We start from the raw sequence: 8,538 nt of genomic DNA, 5'->3' as shown, positions 1-8,538 counted from the left end.
ATATTGTACTTACAAATAATTTTAATAAATTTAACTGTGAAGAATCCATAAAGTGGAGAGTGAACTTATGCCTGGCATCTTAGAGAAACAAAATTATCTTCCAGTAGAAAATAACAGCCTAAATGGAATCTGGAGTTAGGCAGGGTCAATCTCTGCCTCTGAGACAGTGTTAATTTTTTTATAAAGCACAAGGTGTTAAAACATACTTAAAATGGTGTTAATCTTCCCCTGAAGACCAATCTCTGCACTTAGCTTGGAAATTGAAATATATACTAGTTTCTCCTTTCGGTTATCATTTTAGAGGAGACCTAAGGATATTTCATTGGGTTGCTTTCTTCTGTGATCACAAACAGACGTGATATGACGTTTTCTTAGTACATATTAATGCTGTCTCTACTGGGTTAAGTAACACATCTTGGCCTTGCTCATTGTCCTGTTTGCCTGAAGAGTTCAAATAAAATAATTAAAATAAACTGCACAGCAGCAAGTGTATATTCAGTCTCCCTTTTGGCAGTTGTTTTGAATGTTCATGAGCACTTGCTTCCCCCTAGCACAGGACACTAACATAGGCATATCCTTTGGAAGAGAATAGAGTACCATTAGTTACTTCTGCCACTTGGAATTGCTTGTACGGAAGTTCCAGTCTAGGCAAAAATATGAAAGACTAAAGCTAACTGCTACCAGCAGAAATAGGATGTGCAGCCAAGATAACTTGAAGGACAACTTACTGCCATAGAATAACAGAGTGAAGCCATATGTTTGTAACACCAAATACTTCTCTATTGTCTTTTTAAAAAATCTGTCATAGAAATTTAAAAGGCAGTATTTAGAAAAGAGAGAGAGTAATAGCAGAGGGAGGCAAAGTTTGGAGTTCTTCCAGAAGAGCAGAGTAAGAGGATTTGTATCCTTTGCTCTTAATGGTCATAGAGTCTTCTAAATGCATGTATACTTCTGAAAACCATAAAGGAAAATACGTAGAACAATAACGTTTAAAAAAAAAAAGTTGCCAGTTCAAACACATACAATGGATTGGAAAGAAATCATCTCCACAGTGCAAATAAAATAGCAACAGCCTTTCCATATTGTTTAACAACTGTTGTTTAATCCCTTTAATTCTACTGTTTCTGTGGATAGAGCTGATAATCATGTCCATCATTTTAAAATACATTAGCCTTTAGATTACTTGATAGATGGGCACCTACACTGTTATCCTCAGCTCCCACTAAGACCATCAGAAGGAATGAGGTCATGTAGGTACTCTTTGAAACTTGTGAGTTCCCCTGGTTTTATGGTGATGTGGTTCTCTTGATGAGCTAATCTCAATTTGCCACATAGCTTAGCCATTACATGCAATTACACAGTTACGACTTGGGATCGTTCTAGGTTCAGGTGCAGTGGTTCTGCTCAGCAAGTGTCCATGCAAATCTCTACGACTATTAACTTTTATGACACAGAAATGAAGGAAAGAAGTGATAAGAAAGAATCAGGAAAATGCTTTGAAGAAAGAAATCCCAGGAGATCTAACCACCAATTCAGAAAAGTAGCATGTATGTAAAAGTTCTTATTGGCCTCTTTCCATGCAAATTTATATACATATTACTTAGAAAATATGATGCAATTTGACAAAGCCTGCTTTTGGAGAAGTAAATGAAAGCACTTCTGTCAGATCAGTTAACTTGGGGAAAGTAGCTTCGTGATCGATGTTTGTTATGTCAGGCTAGACAGAAGAAACAACAAGTGTCTATAGGACCCGCAGATGCTGTCATGAGGAAATAGTTGAAAGCAGTTCAGGTGATTTTCAATTCTACCAAGCCTTGGTTACTGACAGTGCAGACCTGTGAACTAATGCATATTCTGAGTTGCTTCCTGTAACCCTTTAGACTTCCACACCTTTGGAAGAGTTTTACATTGCTTGGCTGTTTTCTGGCATTGGTAGTAAGTAACAAAAGTGTGTGCAAAGAAGGGAGAGCAAGCTTTCTTCTAGCTCATGTTTTAGAAAGAATGACATCAGCTGCTATTTCAGCTTGTATTGATAATGGGGTACATCAGACCTAGTAAAGGATGGCATGCTCCTTGTTCATTCAGCAGGACCATAGGTGTTATGTCAAGTTATCTGTGGGCTACTTTAGGGCACTGTATGTTACTGCATACAAAGGAAAGCCTGCATACAAAGAAAAAGGTCGTAGAAAAAGGTCGTAGAAAATGGGGAAGAACTGTGGCTTTCTAGAGGAGGAAAAGTTTGCTATTAGGTGCTGTGCAGCAACCACCTCTGCAGAATTTTACTGCAGAAGACCATGACAGTTTACTACTTGATGAGGTAGATACCAAACTTAGACAACGAGGCTAATCATTTTTCTGCTACGTCCTACATATACAGTTAGACCATACATTAGGTGACAGTTACAACAGTACATTAAGAAAAGCTGTCTTTGCACATCCTAATGCCCTTTTCTAAGAACATGGTTGTAATATGTATGTTGAGTGACAGAAAAAACAAGTAAAAGAACCATGGATCATATGACTTTTCCTTTGAATCCAGAGAGATTTTATGTATGGTTTTGCAAGATCACAGATATCCTCTATGAAACCTGAATGGTGTGCCTTTGATCTTGTCCTCCGAGTGACCTCTCTCCCAAAAAATGTGTGTGAAAAGTATACTCTGTGATGGTGATCCATCACAGCATGGATAAACGCATGCTACAGCTGAACCATGCTGCTGGCCATTGTCTCAGCAGACAGGTAAGGCAAGCAAGAGAGCATAACTTGCAGGAAAAGAGAGGAAAATGAATGCAGACCTTAGGACATCGTACGTGGGCAGAGGAGCAGAAGTGACAGGATGTCAAGAAGGAGAGCCTGAGAGAACAGGCATGGGCTAAGATGTGTGTGAAAGAAATGAAAGGTGTTTGATACATTTCTAGGGAGATGAATGACAAAAACTGACATGAGTGGTGAATTCAAGCACACTTCCTTTAGAAAAGTTCTCCTTCCTGGTACCAGACAAGCTCAGGAACGCAAGAACGAATAAACCAGGGAAGACATCTGGGCAGCGCATCTGTCTCTGAGAGACGCGTAAGAGGCAGATGCAGGAAAACCTGTTCTCCAGATTAGAGCCTGCCCTGATCATTATTAATGAAAGTTTGGAAAGCATCTGGAAAGAAATCTCCCAGGTTATAGACAGGTCTTCATGTGTATATTGGTTGATACGTCAGTAAGGAATAAGCAGACATGAGCATAAATGATACAATGAGGAAGAGTCAGCATAGGAGTAGTGTCACCATACAAGTCTGTAGGAGTTGTTATTTGAAGGAATCAATAAACTTGTGGAAAGAGTGAAATGGTGTACTTGGACGTTCAAAAAATTTTTTACAAGGTCCCATACCAGCAATATCTGAAGAGACTAGGGAAAAAAGCAATAGACCTATTATAGACCAATAGTTGCTTTAACAAGAAACAAAGAAACATGAATAATGTTCCGCTTTCACAGTGTAAGGAGGGATCAATGCTACAATCCATGTTGTTCAACATATTAATAAAAGCAAAAAGGGTGCTTGGTGAGATGAGAAAGTTTGCTGATAGTTCTTAACTATGAATCTGAAAATGAGTTCTCAGAATTGTAGAAGAATAACATTTTAAACAAGATTAAGTGCCAAATAACAAAAGTTGGTAAAAGCAAAACAATAGCCAGTTTATGTAGATATTGTTAGGTTGTAATTTTCCCATGAGATAACATTGAGCTGAGAACTAACTGCTGCAGCATATTGTGAATATAAGTTTACACAAGCTGAAAAAGTAATTACGGGAATTCACAAATGAAATGTCTGCTAGTATCAAGTACTGATTAGAGCCTTTGTCTCAAGGACAGTGTAATTCAAGGATGGTTCAAATTGTGGCAGATATCCCTGTGGCTTATCACTGTTTGCCCGCCATGCTCTCAGACAATTTCCTGGTGATCTGCTAAGGGCAAGTAGCAGAAACATGCTGAATTTTTGGTCGGTCTCTTTCTTATGGGTTGATATTGCAAGAAGAATTGCATAATACTGATTTGTTTGTTTCAAGATTGTGTTTGATACCACATAGGACTAAAAGACTCTTGAGATCAAGAGAAACTAAGGTACAGTTTGCCCATTTTTTAATTTTTCCCAATGAAAAATACCATCTAGCAATCGTTCATATACCTTATCAAGCCACCGGTGTTTTTACTAATGCAGGTGTAACTCTTCACCCATATTCACTTTATACTTTTAGCAGTTTTTTATATGAAGGTAAGTGGTACGCTAAATATTTCAGAAGAGACTGTTGAAATGCTATTGCTTTTCTTTTCTTCAATTATCTTTCCTATGTTAGAAGGGCTGTATTAGGGGTACATGACCCCAAAGTCTACACTTTGGTAGGTGGCCAGCTGAGGGGGTGGTTTGACCCTGGCCAACAGCCAAATGCTCACAGAGCTGCCCACTCACCCCACTCTCCTGTGAGACAGGGAGGACGTAGAAGGAAGGCAAGAAGGCTCTTGCATCAAGACAGTGACACGTTAAAAGGGGAAGCAAAGGCTGTGCATGCAAGCAAAGCAAAAAAGAGGATTTCATTCACTACCTGCCATTGGCAGGCAGATGTCCAAATGCCTCTTGGGAACCAGGGCCTCAGCATGTGTAACAGCTGCTTAGGAAGACAAATGCCATAAGCACGAGTGTCCCCACTTCCTCCTGCTTTCTCTGAGCTTTTATTGGTGAGAACGATGCTATATGGGATGGAATATTCCTTCGGTCAGTTTGGGCCAGCTGTCCTGGCTGGGTACCCTCCTATGTCTTGCCCACCCCGAGTTTACTCGCTGGGGTGGCAGAGTGGGAAAGAGAAAGCCTTGAGGCTGTGTAAGCGCTGTTCAGGAACGGACAAAATACTGCTGTGTTATCAACACTGGTTTAGACACAATTTTGAAGCACAGCACTATACGGGCTGCTATGAAGGACCTCAACGCCATCCCAGCCAGATCCAATACACCGACATCTTAAAAGGCTGAGCCTCCTTTCCAACACTGGCCCTAAAACAGACGAAAAAATCCCTTTTTTTCTATATAACTCTCATAAACCTGTCAAGCTTCTTGCCATCTGAGTTAATCAACAGTATATTTCTAGCAGCAGTGAAAAACCCAGAGGTCTAAGTAATGAGAACAAGTATTTAAGAAATGCAATGAATATTCCTCCCCCTGAAAGCACTGAATGTAAAATGTATCATTCTTTAAAGTACAAGTCATTCAATATTTGGCAATAGGTAAGGCAAACATGCTTCTTTCGGGATTTTACAGTTTTTCAAATAATCTGTAGTTGCCCCTGGTAGTTTTCAAGATTTGGGGGATTTCTAGAACTAACCGCTTTTCATCCAAGATAGACATCCACTTTTCATCCAGCAATATAGCAGATTTAAACCTGTTACTTGCTTTTTCATCTCTCTTCCACAAACCTTAGCAGAAGATTAAATATAATCTTCTACTTTAAGGCCCAACTGGGAGATTGATCTGCAGTCCATCTTGTGATGCAGTATTTCCCAAGTACCTTCCTATCAGTCAGTCTGCACAGAAAAGAGCTTAATTATTATCTATATATGTGGGAGGGAATCAAGGAAAATAAACTTCTGATAATTTTGTGCTCCACAGACGGGAATTCAAGATTATAATTTCCTTTAATAAAATTATGCATAAAAGCAAATTACCTCATGATGCACAGTGCTTTGAAGATATAAGTGGGTTTTCCTATCTGATCATAATTAAATCACAGAAAAGGCACCTGAGGCACTGGTGCAACATGTGTTCGGTCATCGATTGCCTACTAGATCTCGGACGTGAGAAGATGAATTCAGGATTGGAGCTGGGTTGTATAACTCTATTGATCCATTTGTCAATCCAACGATTTCACTGGCCAACGTACCCTATGTTTAAATTTATTTATCCAGAAAATAAGATGTTCTTCTTGTTCGGGAGAAATTGGAGAAGAACTATTTCTGCAATAGTCAAAAAGACACAAAAATTCACTTGTAAAGAGAACCAGGTCTTTCTCTTCTCATGCCTTGCCCCGCTAGCCATAAGCGTGAGTAACAGGTGACTCCCAGCCTCTCAAAAGGAAATTCCCATAGCATGATGCTGAATGCTGCAAAAGGGTACATGGCAAACTGTGCACCCCTAAACTGCAGGGACCAAGTGAGCCAGCTGAGAAGTCACTTTGACAGGATGAAGCCAGTCAGGAAACACAGTATGACACTTGGTGTGAATTTCTCAGGAAATTGTTTAAACTGTTGGACAATTAAACGAAAGGTACCAATGAAGGAAATCCTACATCCTGTTTATCAAAACTTGGTAATTGAAGTAAAAATACTGCTTGCTTGTTACAACAAATGATGGTGAAGAAAAAGCTTGATGAAGTTTCACTTGCACACATGCTGTCACCCAGTTTCTCACTGAAACCATCCAATATCACTTAATTATAAAGACTTATCATCATCATTACTGAACAGAAAGAATCACAGAAACACAGTCCAAAGACAAAAATGCAGCTTAGGATGAGACATGGTGCAGTGGTTTTACTGAAAGAGAGCAGATAGATAGACAGAGGTTATTGCTGAGAACAATACAGCAGAAGAGATTTCTGGAAGCAGTTAATATTAACATAGCATTTGAAAAAAATCCTATAAGCAGAAGTGAGATTTCCATACAGTGGTTTGGTGAATAATTGAAGATCCCCAAGGGAAAAGGTATATAAGGTACTGAAATTGAGAGCAATGGTGAAGCACCAACATATCTAACTAGGAGCACAATCAAGGTCTGTTATTTGGTTATCAATATACTACTAAAATTGATTGGTTTTCTTTTGGGGGGATTTTTTTAATCACTGACATCCCCCAACCACCCTACTTCTGAAAAAGTGAGATCTATTTAATTTCCCCCCTTTCTGTTGTCACATTAGGTCAAGTACTCTAAAGAAAATCACCAATTTGACTGAGTTATTAAGTGCCAGGCCATTTTTAAGAGAGCAGTATTTTTCCATTACAGCGGTTCATAAAGTCTCAGTTGATCTAAAGGTACCGAACTGACACATCAGCAGAGTCAACCAACAAAACCCCTGTTATTCGTTTCTCTCCGCTCTCACCACCTGTTCTGTTCATCAGTGTCTATACTGATAGTAACATTTCAATCAAGGAAATCTTAGGGTGACTTTCTAAAGACTTCCAGCAAATTCAGTAGGTAGAGAAAATAATATAAAGTTTATCTATCTGAACTAGATTATCCTGGCGCACTTCAGACAATCAGCAGCCTAACCTATCCATCCATTTTCAGACAATGAAAGAAATTGGTTGTTGGAATTTGCCATCTGTGTCATAATCTGTGAAACCCTTGTTGCGTGAGAAGTTCAGTCTGTGTCACGCTGAGCACTTATTTGCTTCACACATAGTATTAGGACAAAGTAATGAAGATACTGTTACCATACATCACTAGAGACATATCACTCTTTCTGTTCCCTTAGGTGTTGAATATTCATTAGGAGTAATTTAAAAAAAAAACAAACAAAAAAAACAAAAAAACAAACACAAATGAAAAAAGGTTGAAAAAAGTGTTTTTCACTTCTTAAGGATCCATTTATTTAGTTCAGCCCAATTGTAAAACATCAGTGGCCAAATACCAGCAGTAGAGCATTAAGATTGCCAGCATTAGGAGGTTCAATGATATCAGTGGAAAGAAATTAGGTATCAATATTTTAAAAACAGGCAGAGACTGCAGGAGAGACAATAATCAGGCCCTCGCCATCCCTACACCACCCGAGCTAGGGAAGTGGTCGGGGGTTGTGCAAATCTCTCCTTTCGCCGGGAGGTGTCACTTTCCCACCGTGGTTTGCAGCCCCTCAGGTTAAGGGCGAGCCGGCCTCGCTCTGCGAGCCCAGCAGCGGTCAGGGCCCAGCGGCTGCAGAGCGGCAGCCGGTCCCCGAGCCGCAGCCGGCCTGCCCCGAGCACAGGGATGCCCCGAGCAGAGGGATGCTCTGAGCACAGGGCTGCCCCGAGCACAGGGATGCCCCGAGCAGAGGGATGCTCTGAGCACAGGGATGCCCTGAACACCGGGCTGCTCTGAACACGGCTGCCCTGAGCACCGGGGCTGCAGCCACCTGCCTGCCACACGCAGCCGGGCTGCCCAACAGCAAAGGCGAAACGGCACTCACACTGCAAGTGCACCCATCGTTCTTGTTTCTGATACTTTTAAAGGATGTTACCGTTTTCTGATCTGAGAATTATGTAATACCCCCAAATTTCAATACCCATTTTAGTACTTGGTTTTCGTTCTGCAAGCATTCAGAGACTGCTAATGACTTTGCATACACACATACCCCACAGGAGATTTAGGACTGCCTTCTGTATAAAGAATTCAGTCACGTATGTTTCTGAATCATTTTATTTTGTTATAAACTACAAGAGATAGATAGTGTTGCTCTTGGCAGCTAACAGATGACAGGGAATTGTGTGACCGAAGTCAGCAATGTCACTGAGAAGTGAGCGGGATGCTAG

The sequence above is a fragment of the Platalea leucorodia genome (assembly GCF_965183815.1).
Source record: "Platalea leucorodia genome assembly, chromosome: Z".
Classification (NCBI taxonomy): domain Eukaryota; kingdom Metazoa; phylum Chordata; class Aves; order Pelecaniformes; family Threskiornithidae; genus Platalea; species Platalea leucorodia.
This window is presented reverse-complemented; position numbering follows the sequence as displayed.